The sequence below is a fragment of the Myxine glutinosa genome, chromosome 6, assembly GCF_964187855.1.
Source record: "Myxine glutinosa chromosome 6, kmMyxGlut1.1, whole genome shotgun sequence".
Taxonomy (NCBI): domain Eukaryota; kingdom Metazoa; phylum Chordata; class Myxini; order Myxiniformes; family Myxinidae; genus Myxine; species Myxine glutinosa.
This window is the reverse complement of record NC_136266.1, coordinates 115,722,891-115,748,901: the sequence shown is the minus strand read 5'-3', so window position 1 is coordinate 115,748,901 and position 26,011 is coordinate 115,722,891. Positions and strand designations below refer to the sequence as shown.

The 26,011-nt window shown below is 43.4% G+C and overlaps 1 protein-coding gene across 7 annotated transcripts in view; it reads right to left on the bottom strand.

Moving 5' to 3' along the window:
• The window catches only part of LOC137430218 (CYFIP-related Rac1 interactor B), a 102,219-nt gene extending 77,448 nt beyond the window's left edge, over positions 1–24,771 (bottom strand). For 2 of the 7 annotated variants that reach the window (XM_068120909.2, XM_068120910.2), the window contains exon 1: positions 22,616–22,807. The gene's annotated coding sequence lies outside the window, so the exon portion shown is untranslated. Of the gene's footprint in view, positions 1–22,487; positions 22,808–24,732 lie in introns of those variants that run through there. The other 5 variants (XM_078780427.1, XM_078780426.1, XM_078780428.1 and 2 more) reach the window with 5 other exon arrangements.
• Positions 24,772–26,011: the final 1,240 nt, after the last annotated feature.

Here is a 26,011-nt window from a genome sequence, read left to right as displayed (position 1 = left end):
GCGAAGGTGTGTAAACAGGACAGCGATAGTGATGCAATCCACCTTGCTCGGGCAGCTGAAATCGTCCGCCGACAGTTGTTTGATAAGTGTAAGCCATTTGATGGTTCATTTAGTGAAACATGTCAGGAGGAATCTGTGCCTGATTTGCTGGTATCGCTAGTCAACATGATTCTAGAGGGTCCAAGTATTAAGGACCAGGCATTCCAACCTTCCAGTCCAGCTGCACTAAGCTTAGCACAGCTTCTTAAGTTCAATGCTGTAAAGCATGTCCGCAAGCAAAAGGATAAATCCACCTATGTAAGACACAGTCAGGAACGGGAAACCCCAGTGCCAATTTATGTTGGGTTGAAGTTGCATGCAAAAACTAGGAAAAGAGAGTTGGTCGAAAAGCTATCCCAACTTGGTGTCAGCATTTCGTATGATAGGGTTCTTCAGATATCTACCGAAATGGGGAATAGTGTTTGCCGGCTATACAGATTGGAACAGGTCGTGTGTCCACCTAAACTTAAGGGGAACCTGTTCACTACATCTGCCGTTGACAACATAGATGTCAATAAGAGCTCGACAACAGCAAAAGACCATTTCCATGGAACTGGCATCTCATTATTCCAGCATCCAAAGGAACATGATGAGGGTACTGATTGTGGAAGAGCCATACTTGGTGGTGCTGTCGGCGTGAAGAAACTTGAACCTTTGCCAAATTACTACACGAACGTACCACCTATTCAGACGAGTGTAAAAGGATCTGTAGTTCCAGACATAGGTCTGAAGACCCTTGCACGGGAGAAACCGGATGAGAATGAGGAAAAATGGCTCCAGAACGTAAGAGAACACATTGAAAACGACACTTCAACCTCCCGTGCAGAGAACATTTCCTGGGCTGCATACCATGCTCACAACCTGTCTCAGTCAACTCGACCAACATCTGTAACGGCTCTAATGCCGCTGTTTCATGAAAGTGCACACACTGTGGCCATGATAAAACACTCCATGGATGTCATTGGGAGTGCCGTGCAACATCTAAATCCAGGACAGACTCCTGTCATTGCCCTTGATCAACCATTATTTGCAATTGCAAAACAGATTCAATGGAAATGGCATGAGCAATATGGAGAGGACAGATTTGTTCTGCTATTCGGAGGATTGCACTTTGAAATGACTGCACTGAAGACATCGGGTGACTGGTTATCTGGAAGCGGCTGGGTAGAAGCATTGGTGCAAGCCAATATTGCCTCAGCGGGAAGTGCAGATTCTTTCCTGCGAGCTGCACATGTTTCACGCTCGCGCAATGCCCATCAGGTGACAGCTGCAGCCTTGCACATACTGCAGCATCGGGCATACAATGACTATGCAATAGAAGCTGAGACGAAACTTTCATTTACTGATTGGTGTGGCAAAATGACGAAGGAACACCCACAGTTCCAATACTGGAGTCTCACGATGGCATTGGAGAACAGCATCCTGACCTTTGTGCGCTCATTGAGGGAGGCTGACTTTGAAATGTACTTAGATGCTTTATGGGAGCTTCTTCCGTGGTTCTTTGCTCTTGACCATACGCACTATGCAAGATGGGTCACAGTCCATTTGCGTGATATGATGGACTTGCACAAGACACACCCTAAAGTTCTGGATAATTTCCGAGCTGGCATGTTCACGGTACAAAAGACCCAACGCAAATTTTCTTTAATTGCTACAGATCATGCACATGAACAGAACAATGCACGTATCAAGGGAGATGGAGGAGCTGTGGGTCTGCTGGACAATGCCCATGCTCTGCAAAGATGGATGGTTGCAGGTCCAGAGGTCTCAAGGGTGATTGATGAGTTTGAGACTGCACAGGAGCAACATGAAAGCAAAGCGCCATCACTGCATCATGATCAGAATAAAAGCACCCAGATGACCTTTGACAAACATGTCAGATCAGTTGTATCAGTTATCGAGGAGCTAGGTAATCCATTTCTTGAAGAAACCGCTGACCTTTTGGTCCTTGACACAAAGGATATAGCAAGTGCATCAGTCGTACAAAGTGTGAAAGACGTGCAGAAAGTGGGAAAGGAGGCTCTGGAGTCATTTGTGCAAGAGAGCCTGATTGAACGCTCAAAGCCTTTGAATGATGTCGTCCCGCGCAAAAAGTTACCTCTATTTGGCAGCTCATCAGTAACAGACCAGCTGACAGATAAACACAAGGTAGCCTCATTGAAGAGTGACGTTCAACTGTTTTCGCGCCTCTATATTGCCTGTCAAACCCGCGAGGGAAACCTGGATGAATTTTTCCGTCATGAAAATCAATCTTTCCCTCCATCTCTGTCCAAGGATGGGAAGCTTCGACCTGGTACAAAGAGCGACCTTTTGGACTGCTTAGAGGAACTTTCACCATCAAGCACACAGATGCCAGAGGTGACATGTGTCATACTTGACGGGGCAGTAATTGTTCAAAAGCTAAAGCCCGATTTTGGCACAGTCAAAACATTTGGCGAATATGCCGAAAAGGTCTTCATCCCATTTGTTTTCTCACAGTACAAATCTGCAACCCGACTTGATCTGGTGTGGGACCGTTACCTACCCGACAGCCTTAAGAGCATGACCCGTGAAAAGCGTGGCAAGGGGGTTCGCCGACGAGTAGATACCTCAGTTGAAATTCCTGGACAGTGGCAGAACTTTCTTCGAGTTGATGAAAACAAGCGTGAACTCTTCAGCTCCTTTCCAATGAAACAATTAAATCATTTGAAGACCAGCGCAAGGAGCTAGTTGTCACACTTGAAACAGAGGTTCTTACTGCTCCACCACGCATTGATCTAGAATCACTCTCCCCGTGCACTCAGGAAGAGGCAGATGGTCGGATGTTCCTACATGCTGCTGATGCAACACAGAGAGGGCATAGTAAGGTCCTCATACAAACTGTGGACACAGATGTTGTCGTGCTTGCAGTTACAGCATCCCAGAAGCTTTCAGTGATGATATGGTTACAATTTGGGACAGGCAAGAACATGCGATTTATCTCTGCACATGATATAGCCACAGCTCTTGGCCCTGAGAAATCTAAAGCCCTCCCCATGTTTCATGCACTAACAGGGTGTGACACTTCTTCAGCGTTTAATGGGCGTGGAAAGGTAACTGCATGGAATGTGTGGGAATCATTCCCTGAGCTCACAGAGGTACTAGCAGAAATTTGCCACCAGAGCACAGAGATAACTGAAACCTGCATGAACGTCATTGAGAGATTTGTTATTCTGTTGTATGATCGCACAAGTACTGCTACTGACATTAACATTGTACGAAAGAAACTGTTTGCAAAGAAGGGCAGACCTGTGGAATCAATTCCACCAACACATGATGCCCTTGTGCAGCACGTAAAGCGGGCAGTATACCAAGGCGCACTATGCTGGGGACAAGCATTGCATGCTAAGCCTGATCTACCAAGCCCCACTGAATGGGGTTGGCAAAAAACGTCTGCTGGCCAGTTCAAACCAATATGGACAACACTTCCAGAGGCTGCAAAGATCTGCAATGAACTTGTTAAGTGTGGGTGCAAAAAAGGATGTACTGGTCGTTGCCGGTGTAAGAAAGCTGCACTTCCCTGTACTTCTCTCTGCGCATGTGATGGAGAATGCAGCAAAGACTAGAAAACCACAAGATGGCACAGTTACAGTCTGCGATGTCAAAGACACTTTTAATCACTGAAGAATGCCAACCTGTTAAGAGTATTTATATGCATTCCCAGTATGCATGATACTATGCAAAATTAATATTTTCATATGACTGCTTAATATTTTATGTTACCATTGGATTCCTAGACCCTAAAAATGTAGGTGTAGGCACTGCAACCATTTACATAGCTGTTCTAATTATGGAGATATTCATCAAAACAGGTCTGTTATGGCGGCCATCTTGGATTTCAAGATGGCTGCCATATACTATTGAATATTTTATGTTGCCATTGGATTCCTAGACCCTAAAAATGTAGGTATAGGCACTTCAACCATTTTGATATCTGTTCTAATTATGGAGATATTCATCAAAACAGGTCTTGTATGACGGCCATCCTGAATTTCAAGATGGCCGCCATATGGGGTGAAATTGGAGATGCCCCCTGGACTAAAAATCTTTATTTTGGGGTATTCTAGCCATGTGCCAAGTTTCATGCTTTTAAGGGAAAAGGCACAATTCATCAGTTAAGCAGCCCCACTATTTGTCATTATGGGTATATTGTATAGATCGAATGACATAAAATTTACATTTAATCCATTTTAAATTCAGGCAGTAAGACAAGAAAATGTGAAAAAGTCAAAGGGTGTGAATACTTTCTAAAGGCACTGTGCAGTGCCTATACAAACTCTACACCCCTTTTCAAATTTTTCACCTTTTATTGCCTGAGAGCCTGGAATTAAATTGCATTAAATTAGACTTTTAAAACCTTTATTTACACATCGTAACCCACAACTTCCAAGTGAAAAACAAATTCTAAAAATGTCAGAAAATTAATTAAAAATACAACACTAGAATATCTTGGTTGGATAAGTGTCCTCCCACCTTATAATAGCAATTATAAATTAGGTCAGGTGCAACCAATCACCTTTAAAATCACACACTAATTAATTGGCCTCCACCTGTGTTAAATTGTAGTGATTCTGATTATTTCAGAAAAAAATCAGCTGTTACTTTCGGTTTCCACTGCTGGGTAGTTCATTTCACAGCAAAGACACAACCATGAGCACCAAGGAGCTTTCAAAAGACCTCCAGGATAAAGTTGTAGAAAGGCACAGATCAGGGGATGGGAATACAAAAACTTCAAAGGCCTTGAATATCCCTTGGAGCACAGTTAAGACAATCATTAAGTGAAAGGTGTATGTTACCACGAAGACCCTGTCTAGATTAGGCCGCCCATCAAAACTGGATGACCAAGCAAGGAGGTGACTGATCAGAGTCCACCATGAGGACACTGGCAACTTTGAAAGAGCTACAGACCTATATGGCAAAGACTATTCACTGTGTGCATGTGACAACAATATCTAAAGCACTCCACAAGTTTGGGTGGCAAGAAGGAAACCATTACTCAAAAAAGCCCACCTTGAGTCCCATTTGAAGTATGCAAAAATCCACTCCGGAGATTCTGAAGCCATGTGGTAAAAGGTTATGTGGTCTGACAAAACCAAAATGGAACTTTTGGCCGAAATGCAAAACGTTACATTTGGCGCAAACCCAACCCAAAGAACACTATCCTTACTGTGAAGCATGGTGGTGGCAGCATCATGTTATGGGGATGTTTCTCATCAGTAGGGACTGGGACACTTGTCATGATAGAAGAGAAAATGGATGGAGCAAAATACAGGAAAATCCTAGAGGAAATTATGCGCTGCTCTCTGCAAGAGAGCTGAAATTGGGATGGAAGTTCACCTTTCAGTATGACAACGACCCAAAGCACACAGCCAATGCTACACTAGAGCGGCTAAGGAACAAAAATATACAATACTAGCCGAAACCCGTGGAACATCCACGGAAGGGAGGATGTGGTGTATGGATAGAGTGTACCATTATGGATGGCATAGGGGATTTGCTTGTCCGAGTAAGAGTTAGGAAGAAAGATGAGAATGAAGAGTGCGTATATGAACAACGTATTTATTGCAATCTACTTAAATGGCAACGCCACGATATACTTTTGAAAAATGAATGGATTCGTAATAGGAATCGGCATAGCACCACTCTGGGATTGTCCACTCAGCGGACGGCTTGCTTCGCCTTCGCCCAGCAGACGCCAATACGATGGCGTCGTAAGATGGCGTCGTATCGGCAGTTAATCGGATGCTTTTGGGCCCCAACGTCGGCTAATTCAGATTTTTCGAGTATGGCTGTACGTGATAAACAAAGGGCGCGGTTCGTAGATCGTAAATCCATTAGTGCCGTGGGCATCGGGTCACTGGGTGCGGCGTAAAAGGGATAACAAATTCGAGTCCTTACGCTATTATTATATAGATACAGTCTGAGAAATATACAATATTCACTTGGTACAAAAAGTCATTGAGTGGCCCAGTCAGAGCTCTGACCTAATCGAAAATCTGTGGCATGACTTGAAGTTTTCTGTCAATCAACACTCCCTACGCAACTTGACTGAGCTTGAACAGTTTTGTCCAGAAGAATGGACAAATATTGCCCAAGCAAGGTGTGCAAAGTTGGTAAAGACCTATTCCATCAGACCCACAGCTCTAATTGCTGCCAAAGGTGCCTCGACCAAGTATTAACTAAGGGGGATGGACACTTATCCAACTAAAATATTTTAGTTTTGTATTTTTAATTAATTTTGTGAAATTTGTAGAATTTGTTTTACCCTTGGAAGTTGTGGGTTATGATGTGTAAATAAAGGTGGAAAAAAGTCTTATCTAATGCATTTTAATTCCAGGCTATAATGTCTGCCTTCGTTCCTTATGCACAGCCACATCTTTTAAATTCCAATCACCAACCTCGTGGTACAAATAAAACTTTGTGTGGGGGGTAACATAGGCTATGTGGCCGTGGCGGGCGGCGGGAGCGGGCGGCGGGGGAGGAGGGGCAAACATTCTCGATGTAAATGTGCACTGTGCAGCATCACCTGGTGGTGGTGGCAGAGGGTATTACAATTTTCCTTTTTTACCTGGGCAACACCAAGGTTAAAGCATCTGTGCAGTGTGTCTCGTCACTGAACTACTCCCAAAAACTTTTATGAAATCGTACCAAACTTCTGGTATGCACCGACCTCTCCCATGTGTATGTCAGAAGGGTATTTTGTTTTTTAATTTTTGAAAAAATAAATGTTTGTTTTTTTTTTTCAACTTAAATCTTCAACTTCATTTGTTTATAAAATGTAATATTTATTTATTTTCATTATTAATCATTTATTTATTTTCTTTCTCATCTGGGCAATATCTCAGGCACCTTTTGAGCTAGGAGGTTGATATTTGGACATGACAGTGACCAAGTGATGTGGCTATCAAGGATATTTTTGATTTATTGATTAATCAATTAATCTATTTAATAATTATTTATTGATGAATAAATTAATTATTTAATTTTTTTAATTAATGACTTATTTAATTAAATTTCTAAACGTTACATCTTCAGATGAAGCACTTGTGGTTTAGTTATGCTATTAGCCAATTGATTAAGAAAATATTTTATGACAATCTTTTATTGATTTTAATTATGCAATTAATCAATCAATTATTGTACACCTCTCCCGCCCAATGCAGTCTCTATAAGCTGCACTGTAGGATATGTAATTATTTGGCATGGGGCGGTGTACTTTGAATGTATCTATACTTGTTTGTATTATGATTGGTGTAAACCATAACAAAACAGCAACTCATCCTCAGGTATAGTCATCTATCTATATATCGACATATCTGGGCAGTCTGTGTTGTCACTGAACAACTCCATTGAAATTTTGTTTCCATGGCTGTGAAGTGTTTTTAATTACGTGGTGGTGAGGTGTTTTAATAACGTGGTAGTGAAGTGTTTGGAATTACTTGGTGCTGAGGTGTTTTGAATTACGTGGTGGTGAGGTGTTTTGAATTACGTGGTGGTGAGGTGTTTTGAATTACGTGGTGGTGAGGTGTTTTGAATTACGTGGTGGTGAGGTGTTTTGAATTACGTGGTGGTGAGGTGTTTGGAATTACTTGTTGGTGAGGTGTTTTGAATTGCGTGGTGGTGAGGTGTTTACAATTACTTGTTGGTGAGGTGTTTTGAATTATGTGGCGGTGAGGTGTTTTCAATTATATTGTGGTGAGGTGTTTTAATTAGGTGGTGGTGAGGTGTTTTAATTACGTGGTGGTGAGGTGTTTTGAATTACGTGGTGGTGAGGTGTTTTGAATTACGTGGTGGTGAGGTGTTTTGAATTACTTGTTGGTGAGGTGTTTTGAATTATGTTACGGTGTGGTGTTTTGAATTACGTGGTGGTGAGGTGTTTTGAATTATGTGGTGGTGAGGTGTTTTGAATTACTTGTTGGTGAGGTGTTTTGAATTATGTTACGGTGTGGTGTTTTGAATTACTTGTTGGTGAGGTGTTTTGAATTATGTGGTGGTGAAGTGTTTTGAATTATTTGGTGGTGAGGTGTTTTGAATTACGTTGTGGTGTGGTGTTTTGAATTATGTGGTGGTGAGGTGTTTTGAATTACGTGGTGGTGAGGTGTTTTGAATTATGTGGTGGTGAGGTGTTTTGAATTATGTGATGCTAGGGTGTTTTAATTACGTGGTGGTGAGGTGTTTTGAATTACATGGTGGTGAGGTGTTTGGAATTACTTTTTGGTGAGGTGTTTTGAATTACGTGGTGGTGAGGTGTTTACAATTACTTGTTGGTGAGGTGTTTTGAATTACGTGGTGGTGAGGTGTTTTCAATTACATTGTGGTGAGGTGTTTTAAGTACGTGGTGGTGAGGTGTTTTAATTATGTGGTGGTGAGGTGTTTTGAATAACGTGGTGGTGAGGTGTTTTGAATTACGTGGTGGTGAGGTGTTTTGAATTACGTGGTGGTGAGGTGTTTTGAATTACGTGGTGGTGAGGTGTTTTGAATTACGTGGTGGTGAGGTGTTTTCAATTACATTGTGGTGAGGTGTTTTAATTACGTGGTGGTGAGGTGTTTTGAATTACGTGGTGATGAGGTGTTTTGAATTACGTGGTGGTGAGGTGTTTTGAATTACGTGGTGGTGAGGTGTTTTGAATTACCTGGTGGTGAGGTGTTTTGAATTACGTGGTGGTGAGGTGTTTTGAATTACCTGGTGGTGAGGTGTTTTGAATTATGTGGTGGTGAGGTGTTTTGAATTATGTGGTGGTGAGGTGTTTTAATTATGTGGTGGTGAAGTGTTTTGAATTACGTGGTGGTGAGGTGTTTTGAATTACCTGGTGGTGAGGTGTTTTGAATTACGTGGTGGTGAGGTGTTTTAATTACGTGGTGGTGAAGTGTTTTGAATTACCTGGTGGTGAGGTGTTTTGAATTACGTGGTGGTGGGGTGTTTTGAATTATGTGGTGGTGAGGTGTTTTAATTACGTGGTGGTGAAGTGTTTTGAATTACGTGGTGGTGAAGTGTTTTGAATTACGTGGTGGTGAAGTGTTTTGAATTATGTGGTGGTGAGGTGTTTTAATTACGTGGTGGTGAGGTGTTTTGAATTATGTGGTGGTGAGGTGTTTTAATTACGTGGTGGTGAAGTGTTTTGAATTATGTGGTGGTGAGGTGTTTTAATTACGTGGTGGTGAAGTGTTTTGAATTACCTGGTGGTGAGGTGTTTTGAATTATGTGGTGGTGAGGTGTTTTGAATTACCTGGTGGTGAGGTGTTTTGAATTATGTGGTGGTGAGGTGTTTTGAATTAAGTGGTGGTGAGGTGTTTTAATTACGTGGTGGTGAAGTGTTTTGAATTACGTGGTGGTGAGGTGTTTTGAATTATGTGGTGGTGAGGTGTTTTAATTACGTGGTGGTGAAGTGTTTTGAATTACCTGGTGGTGAGGTGTTTTGAATTACCTGGTGGTGAGGTGTTTTGAATTACCTGGTGGTGAGGTGTTTTGAATTATGTGGTGGTGAGGTGTTTTGAATTATGTGGTGGTGAGGTGTTTTATTTACGTGGTGGTGAAGTGTTTTGAATTACGTGGTGGTGAAGTGTTTTGAATTACGTGGTGGTGAAGTGTTTTGAATTATGTGGTGGTGAAGTGTTTTGAATTATATGGTGGTGAGGTGTTTTAATTACGTGGTGGTGAGGTGTTTTGAATTATGTGGTGGTGAGGTGTTTTAATTACGTGGTGGTGAAGTGTTTTGAATTATGTGGTGGTGAGGTGTTTTAATTACGTGGTGGTGAAGTGTTTTGAATTACCTGGTGGTGAGGTGTTTTGAATTACGTGGTGGTGAGGTGTTTTGAATTACCTGGTGGTGAGGTGTTTTGAATTACCTGGTGGTGAGGTGTTTTGAATTACGTGGTGGTGAGGTGTTTTGAATTACGTGGTGGTGAGGTGTTTTAATTACGTGGTGGTGAAGTGTTTTGAATTATGTGGTGGTGAGGTGTTTTAATTACGTGGTGGAGAAGTGTTTTGAATTATGTGGTGGTGAGGTGTTTTAATTACGTGGTGGTGAGGTGTTTTGAATTATGTGGTGGTGAAGTGTTTTTAATTAAGTGGTGGTGAAGTGTTTTGAATTACCTGGTGGTGAGGTGTTTTGAATTACCTGGTGGTGAGGTGTTTTGAATTACGTGGTGGTGAAGTGTTTTGAATTACGTGGTGGTGAGGTGTTTTGAATTACCTGGTGGTGAGGTGTTTTGAATTACGTGGTGGTGAGGTGTTTTGAATTACGTGGTGGTGAGGTGTTTTGAATTACGTGGTGGTGAAGTGTTTTGAATTACGTGGTGGTGAGGTGTTTTGAATTACGTGGTGGTGAAGTGTTTTGAATTACGTGGTGGTGAAGTGTTTTGAATTACGTGGTGGTGAAGTGTTTTGAATTACGTGGTGGTGAAGTGTTTTGAATTACGTGGTGGTGAAGTGTTTTGAATTACGTGGTGGTGAAGTGTTTTGAATTACGTGGTGGTGAAGTGTTTTGAATTACGTGGTGGTGAAGTGTAATCGTTCCAAACTTCCAGTCTGCACCTACCTCTCTTGTATGTATGTGCTGATGGGTTATTTTGTGAATTTTTTTTTCCAACCTAAATTGCCTATAAAAATGTAATATCACAAACACTAAAAATACATTTGTGCAAAATAATTGTTTGTATTATGATTGGTGTAAATCATGACAACACAGCAACTCAGGTACAGTCATTATCCTCAAATAAAACAAGCCCGTTCCTTAGTAGCTGCGCTCGCCTCACCAAGCTAATCATATAATATATATATATACGAGTATAGTGTATGTGTATATATATTATGCACATACACTTACACTGTCATAAGGTATTCAAAAATCAATATTTGGCCATACATGACGATGACATTGCCGTTTCGATCTTCACAATCATGAACCAGCCATTGATTTAGTGAGAAAGAAGGGAAGAAGCTGTGAGCACAGTGTAAAACAACAGGAAACCAAAGAATTGCGTGTACATGTTGCAGAAGTGAGAGTGGCATCGAAAAGCAGGTGACACTGCTCTGAGATCCCACAAAGTTAAATGTTATTCCACAGTATTTTTGGAAATTTAAAATCCCATTTTATATAATTCTACATATACAGCATTGCTATTGATAATTAACCTTCCCTCATTCTGTTTATATCGTTGCTTAGAGCCAAGTATAAATCAATGACCCCTCCTCCCCTACCCCACCCACTCCACCCCTCCACACCCAACCCACTGGTTCTTTTTACTCTGTCCATTTCACACTCGTACTGCTTGCTCCATCTGTCTGGAGAAACTGTCTGCGACCCCATCCAATGGCATTGTTCTGTCCAACCATTTCAAATGGCTGTCTGTGGCCATCTGTTGTGTCCGAGGTTGATTTGTATCCTCTTTTCTCTTTTGTCCTCGAGGCAGATTGCGACTAAAAGCCTCATGCTTAACCCCTCATTGCCGTATTAGCACAAAAATTAAAGAAAATCATCAGGAAAGTCATCACAACACCTGTCCCTTAGAAATACTGAGTAATTTGCAATCCTGGCCGAGAACATGTACTTTTGATTCACTACAGTGAAGTATTTGTTTATCATTTGCCATAATGAATATGTAGTATGTCGTACAGAATGAGTGGTAAGTACGTTGGAGATTAGGAGACCTCCATGCACCAAGTGAAGGAGATTTGGAGACCTCAGTGTACCAAGTGAAGGAGATTTGGAGATCTCTGTGTACCAAGTTAAGGAGATTTGGAGACCTCAGTGTACCAAGTGAAGGAGATTTGGAGATCTCTGTGTACCAAGTTAAGGAGATTTGGAGACCTCAGTGTACCAAGTGAAGGAGATTTGGAGATCTCTGTGTACCAAGTTAAGGAGATTTGGAGATCTCTGTGTACCAAGTTAAGGAGATTTGGAGACCTCAGTGTACCAAGTGAAGGAGATTTAGAGATCTCTGTGTACCAAGTGAAGGAGATTTGGAGATCTCTGTGTACCAAGTGAAGGGGATTTGGAGATCTCTGTGTACCAAGTGAAGGGGATTTGGAGATCTCTGTGTACCAAGTGAAGGAGATTTGGAGATCTCTGTGTACCAAGTGAAGGGGATTTGGAGATCTCTGTGTACCAAGTGAAGGGGATTTGGAGATCTCTGTGTACCAAGTGAAGGAGATTTGGAGACCTCTGTGTACCAAGTGAAGGGGATTTGGAGATCTCTGTGTACCAAGTGAAGGGGATTTGGAGATCTCTGTGTACCAAGTGAAGGAGATTTGGAGATCTCTGTGTACCAAGTGAAGGGGATTTGGAGATCTCTGTGTACCAAGTGAAGGGGATTTGGAGATCTCTGTGTACCAAGTGAAGGAGATTTGGAGACCTCTGTGTACCAAGTTAAGGAGATTTGGAGATCTCTGTGTACCAAGTGAAGGAGATTTGGAGACCTTTGTGTTCAAAGTGAAGGAGATTTGGAGACCTCTGTGTACCAAGTGAAGGGGATTTGGAGATCTCTGTGTACCAAGTGAAGGAGATTTGGAGACCTCTTTGTACCAAGTGAAGGAGATTTGGAGACCTCTGTGTACCAAGTGAAGGGGATTTGGAGATATCTTTGTACCAAGTGAAGGGAATTTGGAGACCTCTTTGTACCAAGTGAAGGAGATTTGGAGACCTCTTTGTACCAAGTGAAGGAGATTTGGAGACCTCTGTGTACCAAGTGAAGGAGATTTGGAGACCTCAGTGTATCAAGTGACGGACATTTGGAGACCTCTGTGTACCAAGTTAAGGAGATTTGGAGATCTCTGTGTACCAAGTTAAGGAGATTTGGAGACCTCAGTGTACCAAGTGAAGGAGATTTGGAGATCTCTGTGTACCAAGTGAAGGAGATTTGGAGATCTCTGTGTACCAAGTGAAGGAGATTTGGAGACCTCTGTGTACCAAGTTAAGGAGATTTGGAGACCTTTGTGTTCAAAGTGAAGGAGATTTGGAGACCTCTGTGTACCAAGTGAAGGGGATTTGGAGATCTCTGTGTACCAAGTGAAGGAGATTTGGAGACCTCTTTGTACCAAGTGAAGGAGATTTGGAGACCTCTGTGTACCAAGTGAAGGGGATTTGGAGATCTCTTTGTACCAAGTGAAGGAGATTTGGAGACCTCTTTGTACCAAGTGAAGGAGATTTGGAGACCTCTTTGTACCAAGTGAAGGAGATTTGGAGACCTCTGCGTACCAAGTGAAGGAGATTTGGAGACCTCAGTGTACCAAGTGAAGGAGATGTGGAGATCTCTGTGTACCAAGTGAAGGAGATTTGGAGACCTCTTTGTACCAAGTGAAGGAGATTTGGAGACCTCTGTGTACCAAGTGAAGGGGATTTGGAGATCTCTGTGTACCAAGTGAAGGAGATTTGGAGACCTCTGTGTACCAAGTGAAGGGGATTTGGAGATCTCTGTGTACCAAGTGAAGGGGATTTGGAGATCTCTGTGTACCAAGTGAAGGGGATTTGGAGATCTCTGTGTACCAAGTGAAGGGGATTTGGAGATCTCTGTGTACCAAGTGAAGGAGATTTGGAGACCTCTGTGTACCAAGTTAAGGAGATTTGGAGACCTTTGTGTTCAAAGTGAAGGAGATTTGGAGACCTCTGTGTACCAAGTGAAGGGGATTTGGAGATCTCTGTGTACCAAGTGAAGGAGATTTGGAGACCTCTTTGTACCAAGTGAAGGAGATTTGGAGACCTCTGTGTACCAAGTGAAGGGGATTTGGAGATATCTTTGTACCAAGTGAAGGGAATTTGGAGACCTCTTTGTACCAAGTGAAGGAGATTTGGAGACCTCTTTGTACCAAGTGAAGGAGATTTGGAGACCTCTGTGTACCAAGTGAAGGAGATTTGGAGACCTCAGTGTATCAAGTGACGGACATTTGGAGACCTCTGTGTACCAAGTTAAGGAGATTTGGAGATCTCTGTGTACCAAGTTAAGGAGATTTGGAGACCTCAGTGTACCAAGTGAAGGAGATTTGGAGATCTCTGTGTACCAAGTGAAGGAGATTTGGAGATCTCTGTGTACCAAGTGAAGGAGATTTGGAGACCTCTGTGTACCAAGTTAAGGAGATTTGGAGACCTTTGTGTTCAAAGTGAAGGAGATTTGGAGACCTCTGTGTACCAAGTGAAGGGGATTTGGAGATCTCTGTGTACCAAGTGAAGGAGATTTGGAGACCTCTTTGTACCAAGTGAAGGAGATTTGGAGACCTCTGTGTACCAAGTGAAGGGGATTTGGAGATCTCTTTGTACCAAGTGAAGGAGATTTGGAGACCTCTTTGTACCAAGTGAAGGAGATTTGGAGACCTCTTTGTACCAAGTGAAGGAGATTTGGAGACCTCTGCGTACCAAGTGAAGGAGATTTGGAGACCTCAGTGTACCAAGTGAAGGAGATGTGGAGATCTCTGTGTACCAAGTGAAGGAGATTTGGAGACCTTTTTGTACCAAGTGAAGGAGATTTGGAGATCTCTGTGTACCAAGTGAAGGAGATTTGGAGATCTCTGTGTACCAAGTTAAGGAGATTTGGAGACCTCAGTGTACCAAGTGAAGGAGATTTAGAGATCTCTGTGTACCAAGTGAAGGAGATTTGGAGATCTCTGTGTACCAAGTTAAGGAGATTTGGAGACCTCAGTGTACCAAGTGAAGGAGATTTGGAGATCTCTGTGTACCAAGTTAAGGAGATTTGGAGACCTCAGTGTACCAAGTGAAGGAGATTTGGAGATCTCTGTGTACCAAGTTAAGGAGATTTGGAGATCTCTGTGTACCAAGTTAAGGAGATTTGGAGACCTCAGTGTACCAAGTGAAGGAGATTTAGAGATCTCTGTGTACCAAGTGAAGGAGATTTGGAGATCTCTGTGTACCAAGTGAAGGGGATTTGGAGATCTCTGTGTACCAAGTGAAGGGGATTTGGAGATCTCTGTGTACCAAGTGAAGGAGATTTGGAGATCTCTGTGTACCAAGTGAAGGGGATTTGGAGATCTCTGTGTACCAAGTGAAGGGGATTTGGAGATCTCTGTGTACCAAGTGAAGGAGATTTGGAGACCTCTGTGTACCAAGTGAAGGGGATTTGGAGATCTCTGTGTACCAAGTGAAGGGGATTTGGAGATCTCTGTGTACCAAGTGAAGGAGATTTGGAGATCTCTGTGTACCAAGTGAAGGGGATTTGGAGATCTCTGTGTACCAAGTGAAGGGGATTTGGAGATCTCTGTGTACCAAGTGAAGGAGATTTGGAGACCTCTGTGTACCAAGTTAAGGAGATTTGGAGATCTCTGTGTACCAAGTGAAGGAGATTTGGAGACCTTTGTGTTCAAAGTGAAGGAGATTTGGAGACCTCTGTGTACCAAGTGAAGGGGATTTGGAGATCTCTGTGTACCAAGTGAAGGAGATTTGGAGACCTCTTTGTACCAAGTGAAGGAGATTTGGAGACCTCTGTGTACCAAGTGAAGGGGATTTGGAGATATCTTTGTACCAAGTGAAGGGAATTTGGAGACCTCTTTGTACCAAGTGAAGGAGATTTGGAGACCTCTTTGTACCAAGTGAAGGAGATTTGGAGACCTCTGTGTACCAAGTGAAGGAGATTTGGAGACCTCAGTGTATCAAGTGACGGACATTTGGAGACCTCTGTGTACCAAGTTAAGGAGATTTGGAGATCTCTGTGTACCAAGTTAAGGAGATTTGGAGACCTCAGTGTACCAAGTGAAGGAGATTTGGAGATCTCTGTGTACCAAGTGAAGGAGATTTGGAGATCTCTGTGTACCGAGTGAAGGAGATTTGGAGACCTCTGTGTACCAAGTTAAGGAGATTTGGAGACCTTTGTGTTCAAAGTGAAGGAGATTTGGAGACCTCTGTGTACCAAGTGAAGGGGATTTGGAGATCTCTGTGTACCAAGTGAAGGAGATTTGGAGACCTCTTTGTACCAAGTGAAGGAGATTTGGAGACCTCTGTGTACCAAGTGAAGGGGATTTGGAGATCTCTGTGTACCAAGTGAAGGAGATTTGGAGACCTCTGTGTACCAAGTGAAGGGGATTTGGAGATCTCTGTGTACCAAGTGAAGGGGATTTGGAGATCTCTGTGTACCAAGTGAAGGGGATTTGGAGATCTCTGTGTACCAAGTGAAGGGGATTTGGAGATCTCTGTGTACCAAGTGAAGGAGATTTGGAGACCTCTGTGTACCAAGTTAAGGAGATTTGGAGACCTTTGTGTTCAAAGTGAAGGAGATTTGGAGACCTCTGTGTACCAAGTGAAGGGGATTTGGAGATCTCTGTGTACCAAGTGAAGGAGATTTGGAGACCTCTTTGTACCAAGTGAAGGAGATTTGGAGACCTCTGTGTACCAAGTGAAGGGGATTTGGAGATATCTTTGTACCAAGTGAAGGGAATTTGGAGACCTCTTTGTACCAAGTGAAGGAGATTTGGAGACCTCTTTGTACCAAGTGAAGGAGATTTGGAGACCTCTGTGTACCAAGTGAAGGAGATTTGGAGACCTCAGTGTATCAAGTGACGGACATTTGGAGACCTCTGTGTACCAAGTTAAGGAGATTTGGAGATCTCTGTGTACCAAGTTAAGGAGATTTGGAGACCTCAGTGTACCAAGTGAAGGAGATTTGGAGATCTCTGTGTACCAAGTGAAGGAGATTTGGAGATCTCTGTGTACCAAGTGAAGGAGATTTGGAGACCTCTGTGTACCAAGTTAAGGAGATTTGGAGACCTTTGTGTTCAAAGTGAAGGAGATTTGGAGACCTCTGTGTACCAAGTGAAGGGGATTTGGAGATCTCTGTGTACCAAGTGAAGGAGATTTGGAGACCTCTTTGTACCAAGTGAAGGAGATTTGGAGACCTCTGTGTACCAAGTGAAGGGGATTTGGAGATCTCTTTGTACCAAGTGAAGGAGATTTGGAGACCTCTTTGTACCAAGTGAAGGAGATTTGGAGACCTCTTTGTACCAAGTGAAGGAGATTTGGAGACCTCTGTGTACCAAGTGAAGGAGATTTGGAGACCTCAGTGTACCAAGTGAAGGAGATGTGGAGATCTCTGTGTACCAAGTGAAGGAGATTTGGAGACCTTTTTGTACCAAGTGAAGGAGATTTGGAGATCTCTGTGTACCAAGTGAAGGAGATTTGGAGACCTCAGTGTACCAAGTGAAGGAGATTTGGAGACCTCAGTGTACCAAGTGAAGGAGATTTGGAGAAGGAGATTTGGAGATTTGGAGATTTGGAGACTTCTCTCTCTACCAAGAGAAGTGAAGGAGATTTGGAGATCTCTGTGTACCAAGTGAAGGAGATTTGGAGACCTCTGTGTACCAAGTGAAGGAGATTTGGAGATCTCTGTGTACCAAGTGAAGGGGATTTGGAGATCTCTGTGTACCAAGTGAAGGAGATTTGGAGACCTCTGTGTACCAAGTGAAGGAGATTTGGAGACCTTTGTGTACCAAGTGAAGGACATTTAGAGACCTTTGTGTATCAAGTGAAGGACATTTGGAGACCTGTGTAACATGTAAAGATTTGGAGACCTATGTGTACCAAGTGAAGGACATTTAGAGGCCTTTGTGTATCAAGTGAAGGACATTTGGAGACCTGTGTACCAAGTGAAGGACATTTGGAGACCTGTGTAACATGTAAAGATTTGGAGACCTCTGTGTACCAAGTGAAGAAGATTTGCAGACCTGTGTACCAAGAAAAGATTTGGAGACCTCTGTGCACCAAGTGAAGAAGATTTGCAGACCTGTGTACCAAGTGAAGGAGATTTGGAGACCTCTGTGTACCAAGTTAAGGAGATTTGGAGACCTTTGTGTTCAAAGTAAAGGAGATTTGGAGTCTCTGTGTACCAAGTGAAGGGGATTTGGAGATCTCTGTGTACCAAGTGAAGGAGATTTGGAGACCTCAGTGTACCAAGTGAAGGAGATTTGGAGATCTCTGTGTACCAAGTGAAGGAGATTTGGAGATCTCTGTGTACCAAGTGAAGGCGATTTGGAGACCTCTGTGTACCAAGTGAAGGAGATTTGGAGACCTCAGTGTACCAAGTGAAGGAGATTTGGAGACCTCAGTGTACCAAGTGAAGGAGATTTGGAGATCTCTGTGTACCAAGTGAAGGAGATTTGGAGATCTCTGTGTACCAAGTGAAGGAGATTTGGAGATCTCTGTGTACCAAGTGAAAGAGATTTGGAGACCTCTGTGTACAAAGTGAAGGAGATTTGGAGACTCTGTGTACCAAGTGAAGGAGATTTGGAGATCTCTGTGTACCAAGTGAAGGAGATTTGGAGATCTCTGTGTACAAAGTAAAGGAGATTTGGAGACTCTGTGTACCAAGTGAAGGGGATTTGGAGATCTCTGTGTACCAAGTGAAGGAGATTTGGAGACCTCAGTGTACCAAGTGAAGGAGATTTGGAGATCTCTGTGTACCAAGTGAAGGAGATTTGGAGATCTCTGTGTACCAAGTGAAGGAGATTTGGAGATCTCTGTGTACCAAGTGAAGGAGATTTGGAGATCTCTGTGTACCAAGTGAAGGAGATTTGGAGACCTCTGTGTACAAAGTGAAGGAGATTTGGAGATCTCTGTGTACCAAGTGAAGGAGATTTGGAGACCTCTGTGTCCCAAGTGAAGGAGATTTGGAGATCTCTGTGTACCAAGTGAAGGAGATTTGGAGATCCCTGTGTACCAAGTGAAGGAGATTTGGAGATCCCTGTGTACCAAGTGAAGGAGATTTGGAGACCTCAGTGTACCAAGTGAAGGAGATTTAGAGATCTCTGTGTACCAAGTGAAGGAGATTTGGAGATCTCTGTGTACCAAGTGAAGGAGATTTGGAGATCTCTGTGTACCAAGTGAAGGAGATTTGGAGACCTCTGTGTACCAAGAAAAGATTTGGAGACCTCTGTGTACCAAGAAAAGATTTGGAGACCTCTGTGTACCAAGAAAAGATTTGGAGACCTCTGTGTACCAAGAAAAGATTTGGAGACCTCTGTGTACCAAGAAAAGATTTGGAGACCTCTGTGCACCAAGTGAAGAAGGTTTGGATACCTCTGTGTACCAAGAAAAGATTTGGAGACCTCTGTGTACCAAGAAAAGATTTGGAGACCTCCGTGTACTAAGTGAAGAAGATTTGGAGACCTCTGTGTACCAAGAAAAGATTTGGAGACCTCTGTGTACAAAGAAAAGATTTGGAGACCTCTGTGCACCAAGTGAAGAGGTTTGCAGACCTGTGTACCAAGAAAAGATTTGGAGACCTCTGTGTACCAAGGGAAGAAGATTTGGAGACATGGTGCACATTTACTTTACAAGAATTACAACGACCAACCAACATGATGTGAACCTGGAATCCCAGTATCCTGAGTCATGTGCTCAAACAGGACAACTTAGAAGAACTTGTCTTGAATTTTAGCTGATCTGGAATTGGAATTCCAGATAAGGTATTGTCATCACGCACCGTCCGTCACCTATTTCGACTTTTCTGGCTAAACTACTGGGCTGATCCGGCTGAAATTTGGCAGCAAGGTTCTGATCCTGACTGGTAACGGGGATTGCTAAGCTTGTTCTGGTCAAGTGACCAGAGGTGTGACAAAATGGCGGACTTAGTAAATTGCTTCAAAAATCTTTTTCTCCAGACACACCAGTCAGAGTGCTACCAAATTTGGGTTACAAGATTAGGCCAGGGTACAAATCTTAAATTGCGGAGGTTATGCCGATCCCTATTATTACATTCGATGGTTTCCATGACGTTACCACAGGTGCGTCAAAATGGCCGACTGAGTCAATTTTTGAGGAAAATCACGTAAATTCCTTCAAAAATCTTTTCCAGAATCACCAGTCAGAATGCTACCAAATTTGGGTTACAACTTTTAGGTCAGGACCCAGATAAGCTATAGGTCCAGTGGTCCTATTTTTTACTTTATTGTCAAAAGCAACACCACGCTGCACGATAAAGAGCTGCTGCTGCAGATTGCAATGGCTTTTACAGCTTCTTCTGCTTCCTGTAATTTTTTTTTTTCATTTTCAGCATAAGGCCAGAGATCAGAACATTTATCTTCCATGACAATATATGAGGCGCCATCTCGTGAAGCTCTCTGCTCTGCCAGTATGATCTGCCCTGGATATTTGACGACAGCATTCTCCATCGACCAAGACACCCAAAGACCCAACCCCAAGCTATTGCACACTGACTGACTGATCCATTCCCCTTTGTTCCACTTGCATATCCCCTTCACTTACTGTGCTGAACCTGTGCATTCTTCACCACATGTTCTCTGCATCCCCTTGTTTCATTCTTTTGATCCTCCACATCCACTCAAGGTCAATAAGCTATCCCATAAGCCTTGACACCTGTATTTTAAAAGATCCCCTTGCCATCCTTATAATTCACAAAATACGAAGCAAATCGAGTGCTGACATGGCATCATGCGACCTACATGCCGACATACTACAGTAGAACATATGGCAGGTGGTGGACTGTACTCCTTCGTGACATCATGCTGCATTTACTCCTTGTACGAACAAGCTCCTTTATGAGCCCGAGACTACTAAAGACGTTATATAAAATGTCAGTTAAAACCAATATGGTGACAAGGAATGGTCCATCAAATGAATTCAGTAATCTCCTTATCAATTATAATGTGCTGGATACATATTGATAGACTATAGACAAACTATAGATACATGATCGCAGTTATATACAGCATACATTCTTTGTACCAAGACAGGGGGATTAAAAGACATGGATTGTGAGTGATATCCCTTCGCCCCCACAGGTCAAAAACCTCATCAAACCCACTTTCACCCCTTCTTCCACACTACGTAGGCACGAACGAGATTATGTGACATCAAACAGATGGGAAACCATCGAATGTATTAAATTATTAATTTGCTTTTGCAGAGACGGCTATTAAGTTCGAAGCGTGAGGAATGAAAAAAATAAAAGAATATATATATATATATTTAAATACAAATATAAATAAAAAAATAAAAAATATTTATATATACTGTATAAATAAAACAATATATATATATATATATATATATATATATATATATATATATATATATATATATATATATATATATATATACAGTATATATATATATATACAAATAAATAAATAAAAATTAAAAATATTTATATATACTGTATAAATAAAACAATATATATATATATATATATATATATATATATATATATATATATATATATATATATATATATATATATAAATACAAATAAATAAATAAAAATTAAAAATATTTATATATACTGTATAAATAAAACAATATATATATATATATATATATATATATATATATATATATATCAGTCACTATGCGACCTTCATATCATCAGTGGAGAACCGCCAGCAAGGTGTCCCATACAGCTGCTGCTGCACCTTGCTGGGACGCACTGCTAGATGGTTCCTCTGGAACTTTGCAGGCAAGGCGGACGTGCATGGCGATGACGTCATGTTGTCCGCTCATTAGGTTGGAGAACCAGATTACAGATACCATTATTAGTAACTCCCAACCGCAACCAGGTCGACTCCATATGATGAGTGGATACCAGAGATAACGTCACCGCGTGGCAGGCGGTGCGTATCGCTCCCAGCAAGGTGCAGCAGCAGCTGTATGGGACACCTTGCTGGCGGTTCTCCACTGATGATATGAAGGTCGCATAGTGACTGATATAAAAACCGAAAGGGTCACAGAGTTACAAGTGTATGGAAAGGTTCACTGCGTTGCCCTGATGAAGCCCCAACAAGGGCGAAACCAGGTCGGTAACTGAGTTTTGCATGCACTTGTGACAGTATCTGTATTTATAATCCGTAATGACGCACTGCTAGATGGTTCCTCTGGAACTTTGCAGGCAAGGCGGACGTGCATGGCGATGACGTCATGTTGTCCGCTCATTAGGTTGGAGAACCAGATTGCAGATACCATTTATATATATATATATATATATATATATATATATATATATATATATATATATATACAAATATAAATAAATAAATAAAAATATTTATATATACTGTATAAATAAAACAATATATATATATATATATATACATAACTAAAAATAAATAAATAAAAATAAATAAATAAATAAAAATAAATATACATAAATAAATTTAAAAAATATATACATAAATAAATTTAAAAAAATATACATATATATATATATATATATATATATATATATATAAACATAAATAAATAAATATTGCACCGTCCACACACGTATCACAAAACGCTGAGTTAGGGTAATAACACAACATGGGTCCTTATGCAAGGGAAGAACCGCCTAGAAGTTGATAAGTATAAAGAACCTGGTGGAGGAAACGGGGGGAGGGTGGAGGGATAACCGGCATCAAAAAGTGGATTTCCAGCGAAATAAAAATAAACAACGAAACGTTAAATTATCGCAAAACCATTTACAACGACGAACCCATGACGTACGTTGTCGATCGCACAGTGGGATTGAAGACTTGGACAAGCACGCAGTTAGGTAGCGAGACAGACAGACAGATAGATAGGAAAGAAGGCAAAGACAGACACAGGTAGACATGTGACCGCCTTGTCCACACCTTTCCGATGCCCTCAGGTCCGACCGTTCGGCTCCACCGTCCAACGCTGCCTTTATTTATTTATTTATTTACTCTTTCCATTCTCTCTTCCCTGTTCCAAGGATTCCGAGGTGCCGCGCTCTCTCTCTCTCTCTGTCGCTGCTTCCTCTCTCCACATCCTTTTCTCCCTTCAAACACCCACCCCCATCTCTCACCCCTCCCCCCACCCCCATCTCTCACCCCTCCCCCCACCCCTGTCATGTATTCCCACATCCTCTTCCTTCCTCCAATCCCCCCGCCTCCTCGTCCTGTATTCCCACATCATCTTTAATATCCCCCTCCACACCCCAAATTACAAACCCCGTCCTGTATTTCCACATCCTCTTCTTCCCTCCATCCCAAAAACCATCCAGTATCCCCACATCCTTTATCAGAGCCTACCTTGCCCTTTGATGCCCCGCCCCATTTCCACCTGACTTCCACGTGTGTAGCATGACTCGATGCTGAGCGTATCGAGGATAGATATTCGTGATAAATGCAGAAAACAAAACGTCACAGCCAAAACAAAAAAAATATATTAAAAACAAGCTCAACCATCTCGAGGAATGGGGTGGAAAATTGAAGGGATCGGGGGGGGGGGGCGAGGAGTGGGGCAGGCGTTGGGGACAAGTAAAAAATAGGTTCGGGGGTGTGGAAAGGAAAGAGGGGGTGGGGCCTGGGGTGCAGAGGAAAGACAAGGTAGGCTGGTAGAGGACAGCGGAGGTGTGGGGAGAAGAACAGGTCTTGGTGAGGAGGGAGGAAGAGATGTTGAGGGGGAGGGCTGGGGGGGAGGGATAGGTGTGGGGGGTGGGGAGAGAAGCGGAGGTGTTGGGAGGGGGCGGGCACGGGCAGAGAAGCGGAGGTGTTGGGAGAGGAGCGGGGAGAGGCGGAGGTGTTGGGAGAGGGGCGGGGAGAGGCGGAGGTGTTGGGAGAGGGGCGGGGAGAGGCGGAGGTGTTGGGAGAGGGGCGGGGAGAGGCGGAGGTGTTGGGAGGGGGGGGGGAGGAGGCGAAGGTGTTGGGAGGGGGGGGGAAGGGGGGGGGGAGGAGGGGGGGAAGGGGGGGGGAGGAGGGGGGGAAGGGGGCGGGGAGAGGCGGAGGTGTTGGGAGAGGGGCGGGAAGAGGCGGAGGTGTTGGGAAGGGGGTGGGGGCGGGGAGAGAGGCGGAGATATTGGGAGGGGATGGGGAGAGAGGCGGAGATGTTGGGAGGGGTGGGGAGAGAGGCGGAGGTATTGGGAAGGGGATGGGGATGGGGAGAGAGGCGGAGGTATTGGGAGGGGGATGGGGAGAGAGGCGGAGATGTTGGGAGGGGTGGGGAGAGAGGCGGAGGTGCTCGGAGGGGATGGGGGCGGGGAAAGAGGGGAGGTGTTGGGAGGCGGGGAGAGAGGCAGAGGTGCTCGGAGGGGATGGGGGCGGGGAAAGAGGGGGGGTGTTGGGAGGCGGGGAGAGAGGCGGAGGTATTGGGAAGGGGATGGGGATGGGGAGAGAGGCGGAGGTATTGGGAGAGAGGCGGAGATGTTGGGAGGGGTGGGGAGAGAGGCGGAGGTGTTGGGAGGGGATGGGGTGGGGAGAGAGGTGGAGGTGTTGGGAGGGTAATGGGGTGGGGAGAGAGGTGGTGTTGAGGTTGGGGAGTGGGGATTGAAATGGGGAGGGGAGTGGGAGGACAAGCGGAGGCGATGGGGGTGTGGGAAACACGTGGTGGGTTAGAGAGAGGAAACCTATATTTTGTCCCTCCCTGTAATAAAGTGCGAATTAAAAATGAAAACAAAACGAGTTCCGAATAAAAACAACAAACACAGCATTCCGTGCGGAGCCTCTTCCACCCATTGGAGCTCATTTTCCGCAGCGAGTGCATTTTATTTGATAACTTCAAATCCATCGCAACGTTTTACGACTACCGGTACTGCCTAAAGTTCAACTCGAGGACACTCAGGATGTCGGTCATCTGCTTGGAAACCGTAGCGGACACAATGAACACAGTGGTGACTGGAGCTGTCCGAAGTACGAAATTACATCTTGAGCGTCTATGCAGCTGAACCCCAAATAACGACCGTGAACCCCATTCATTATGTGAACCCTCCAGACCCCGGCCTCTCTCTCACCTTAACTTCTGACGAGTTCTCCCCCAGTTGGACGAGTACGGAATTACACTCGGAACCTCCATTTTATATAAAAACCGGTGTTGCACAACAAGGTGAAATTCCAAGAAAAAAAATGTATTTCTTAAACTTGCTCTATTCTATTCCCGAAATGTATGGAGTCATCCTGGTCACTAGTTATACTCGGGCAGACAAACATTTCCATTCCTGAGATGGACAGAGACATCCTGGTCGCCCGTTATACTCGGGCAGACAATCATTTCCATTCCTGAGATGGACAGAGACATCCTGGTCGCTAGTTATATTCTGGCAGACAATCATTTCCATTCTTCAGATGGATTGAGACATCCCGGTCGCTAGTTATACTCGGGCAGACAATCATTTCCATTCCCGTGATGGATTGAGACATCCTGGTCGCTATATATACTCGGGCAGACGATCATTTCCATTCCTGAGATGGACAGAGACATCCTGGTCGCTAGTTATACTCGGGCAGACGATCATTTCCATTCCCGTGATGGATTGAGACATCCTGGTCGCTAGTTATACTCGGGCAGACAATCATTTCCATTCCTGAGATGGATGAAGACATCCTGGTCACCAGTTATACTCGGGCAGACGATCATTTCCATTCCTGAGATGGATGGAGACATCCTGGTCGCTAGTTATACTCGGGCAGACTATCATTTCCATTTCTGAGATGGATAGAGACATCCTGGTCATCAGTTATACTCGGGCAGACGATCATTTCCATTCCTGAGATGGATGGAGTCATCCTGGTCACCAGTTATACTCGCGCAGACGATCATTTCCATTCCTGAGATGGATGGAGACATCCTGGTCACCAGTTATACTCGGGCAGACGATCATTTCCATTCCTGAGATGGATGGAGACATCCTGGTCATCAGTTATACTCGGGCAGACGATCATTTCCATTCCTGAGATGGATGGAGTCATCCTGGTCACCACTTATACTCGGGCAGACGATCATTTCCATTCCTGAGATGAATGGAGACATCCTGGTCGGCAGATATACTCGGGCAGACGATCATTTCCATTCCTGAGATGAATGGAGACATCCTGGTCGGCAGTTATACTCGGTCAGACCATTTCCATTCCTGAGATGGATGGAGACATCCTGGTCACCAGTTATACTCGGGCAAACGATCATTTCCATTCCTGAGATGGATGGAGACATCCTGGTCGCCAGTTATACTCGGGCAGACGATCATTTCCATTCCTGAGATGGATAGAGACATCCTGGTCACCAGTTATACTCGG